This window comes from Etheostoma spectabile, chromosome 2, assembly GCF_008692095.1.
Source record: "Etheostoma spectabile isolate EspeVRDwgs_2016 chromosome 2, UIUC_Espe_1.0, whole genome shotgun sequence".
Classification (NCBI taxonomy): domain Eukaryota; kingdom Metazoa; phylum Chordata; class Actinopteri; order Perciformes; family Percidae; genus Etheostoma; species Etheostoma spectabile.
Window position 1 is genome coordinate 26,876,198 of NC_045734.1, and position 3,471 is coordinate 26,879,668.

A 3,471-nucleotide genomic window follows, 5' to 3' on the forward strand; every position below is an offset into this window, starting at 1 on the left:
ACACACACACACACACACACACACACACACACACACACACAAAACACCTCTTTTTCTGCTTAACTATCCTTTGCCATTTCAAATTGGGAGGCAATTAGAGAGAACATGATCAGATGATAAGAAAACAAGGCTGTACCAAGGAAGCAGACTGTTCCTCAATCTTATAAAGCATAACTGAATCAAAATCAAAGAGTACTGCAATCTGGACTGTCATTCAGTTACTTCTGCCTGTGTATTTAACTAGTATGACAGGCTTGTCTCACTACATGCTATATTAATCTTAAAAGACCATATTAGTGTGTTTAAATGTTTTAGCCCATTTACTACATGCATCTAGTCTCCATTCCTTCGTAGTTTTGTTTGCAGACTCTGGAACTTGTTTTGGTCATATATTCCATCACAGTAAAAAATGATAATATAGGCTTTATTGTAACCAATGCAGTGGGGATGTACCAATCAAGTTTTTTGGGACTGATTCTACTTTAATAGTGGGTATCTGCAAATAGTGAGCCGATCCAATAACCAAACTTACCTAAAATAAGTAATAAAGGCTCACTTTATTTATTTTTCAAAAATATTGAAGGTCCTGATTAAAAAATATATCAAGTTGATCAGCTTAAATTATTTATATGATATAAATGAAAGCTTAAAGGAGAATTCCAGTCAATTTTAACACGTAGTTCTGTTGTTTTTAAATTTGGAGTGCTGTCAGTAGAGAGAAAAATGAAAACAATCGGTGCCGTCTACACCGAGTTATCCTCCTGCTAGCGTTAACACCCAACAAGCTTAAACAGGGCAAGTTTTAAACTTGTTTTTAGCCTCTAAACATGCTTGAAATTTCAATGTTCCTGTTTTCCAGGGAAGTCCACACTAGTCGAAACGCGCCTTTCTGTCACATCTACTGCAGTCAAATTCACTTTGTGCACTCAGAAGGAATCACTGCATATGGCTAGGCACTTGTAATGACATTTTGAATTTGTTTAGAGGCTAAAAACACTTTTAAAACTTGAAGCCTGTTTGGTGCTAACTCTAGCAGGAGGATAACACGGTCTAGACAACACCGATTGTTTTAATTGTTCTTGCTAATGAAAGCACTCCAAATTTACAAACAACAGAGCTACGTATTGAAATTGTCTAGAATTCTCCTTTAAGAACGCAATTCCTGAATCTGACGAGATATGATCAGCTATTGAAGAGAAGTATCACTCTGTTGGAGATTTTGGGACCAGAACAACTGTGTGGGTTTCCTCTCTCACATATTATTTTTGGTTGAGTACAGGCACAGCCAACTTTCATTTTGGCCTGTTATCAAGTTTTAATCTGTATATATATGGGTAATTTTCACATTCACACATTCTAATTTCCACTTGCATATGGAGCAAAAACCTAAGAGCCTGAGGTTAAGGAGAGTAGTGTTCCAACTCTTTCTGACTGGCATGGTTTGAGCTGATGCCAATCCAAAAAAAATATGCCTAGATTGGCCAAGATGTCGATCCACAGGATCATCTTGATAGATAATAGGCTATTCTTCGCTATATCCTGTTGCTATTGATCAAAGGTTGTAAACCCCAGTGGCAATTCTTTACATAGTAATAATGAAGAATGTTCTGGGAGTAGCACCCAACCCTTTCCTCCTTTAAGCCCCTGATTTCATCACTCTCGTCATCAGTATAAACTGTCTGCCAGTCCTATTGGCTGGATTTAACACTTCCTTATCCATTGATTAGACTACATTTCATACTGGTTGATCACTGCCTTTTGACCAACAGTACACATGTGCTGCCCTTCCATTGTTCTGGGTGTCTCAAGTCAGTACATAGAGAAATGTATGCGCAAATTAGCCGGCTTCAACAGTCACAGTTCTTTGCAATGGCAGCAGCTCTGACGCCGCTGCTATTTTAATTTGAATGGAAATGTCCGTTCTACTGTCGTTCTGTTTCTATTGTTGCAGCCCTGGTTACCTGGAAGAGTTGGGGAATGAAAACTGAAAATGGTCAGTCAGATTATGGGAGCTGAAAGTTGCACCTGGAGTAACAAGGCCTGGAATTAGATTCGAAAGCTTCTAATCAGGCAGCGCAAACACAGATGAACTAAGTACAGACGTGCAACACACTTACTTTACTTTTTCACTGTCCTTAAACCAAATGTAAAAATCCGGGGTTGTGATCATGTCTTTTGTTTTCAATGTACACAAAAGACTATTGATTGAGTTAAGTTTACTACAAAAGACAATATATTCTATCCTTATTGCAGTATGTTCAAATCAATGGAAAGTTTAGTGACTTCCTGACACTGACCAGCCAAATGCCAAAATGAATTAGCAATCCTATTTGACAGACAGTTGTTACTAGAGGCTCATGTGTAAATGTAATTACAGACAGGCTCATTTAGTTCACCACAGACAAATATACAAATATGTTTACAGCACGACTACAGCAAGCACATAAAGCCTTTCATGCAATGCAAACATGCAATGCACATATTTAAATCGCTTCCAAACTGTCAGAATTCTGACATAAAGGTACTAACAATCTGTGTGTGTGTGTGTGTGTGTGTGTTTCTGTTTACATGGAGCTGACAGAATGTGTTACGCTGCTGTGAGTGTGTGTTTGTGCTAATATCAAATAGTTACCCACCGATTCCAAAACCGCCCGACCTCTTAAATACCAATCATCATCATCACAACTGAATTAAAAGAAACATCAACCCATCTAACTTATGTAGGAGCATTTTAATAAATAAAAAAACAAGACAAAAGTTTACTTTTTTTATCAGGTCACAGTTAATCAACTTGTAAATAAGACTGTATTATGTCAGTTTCAGATATGTTAAAGAATCCTATGTAAGAAAAATCTTTGACAAACTGTAAGACACAAAAAAGGCTATTTTCACTATTTGAATTTGAATCAGAATCTGAAAAAAATGATTTATTGCAAAGTAACACTTACAAGAAATTTGCCTTGGTGAATGGTGCATTCAAAAGCATAAAATATTAAAGGTGCCGTAAGTAGGATTGCAAAGATCCAGGACTTAGTCAAAACATTTGAACATTGAAAACTTGTAGTCCCTCCTCCCATTTCTGCTAAAGCCCAAAACAGTCTCCTAAGCCCCTCCCCCCACAAAGAAGAATGAATGCGTGTGCATGAGCAGTGAGCAAAACATTTTCACTCCCATCTCGTAAAATACGGACGTTTGGTCAGGTGCCTTAGTCGTTGTTGATGCTAAAAGTCTTCTTTTAGCGACATATAACGCGCTTGGTCGGGACTATTGGCGCCCTTTTGGACGCTGTTAGGTAAAGTAAAAAGCTTGTGGGAGGGCTTACGGTTCCATGACATTACATAATACTCACTAAACCCCTGTCTAGATGCTGCTCTCCCCAGTACGTTCCACACACACGCCAAAGGGTGCCTTTTTTCGTCGCATCAGCCACTGTCCAAACGTTTGGGGTTTCAACAGGACCCCCCCCCCCCC

General features: G+C 38.5%; 1 protein-coding gene and 1 long non-coding RNA gene across 3 annotated transcripts in view; both read right to left on the bottom strand.

Moving 5' to 3' along the window:
• Positions 1-3,471, bottom strand: part of syngr1b (synaptogyrin 1b) — a 27,914-nt gene that overhangs the window by 19,635 nt on the left and 4,808 nt on the right. The gene's annotated exons all lie outside the window — the stretch shown is intronic.
• The window catches only part of LOC116700663 (uncharacterized), a 10,891-nt gene that overhangs the window by 7,217 nt on the left and 203 nt on the right, over positions 1-3,471 (bottom strand). The window contains exon 2 of the long non-coding RNA XR_004334703.1: positions 998-1,005. This is a non-coding gene — a long non-coding RNA (uncharacterized LOC116700663). The remainder of the gene's footprint in view (positions 1-997; positions 1,006-3,471) is intronic.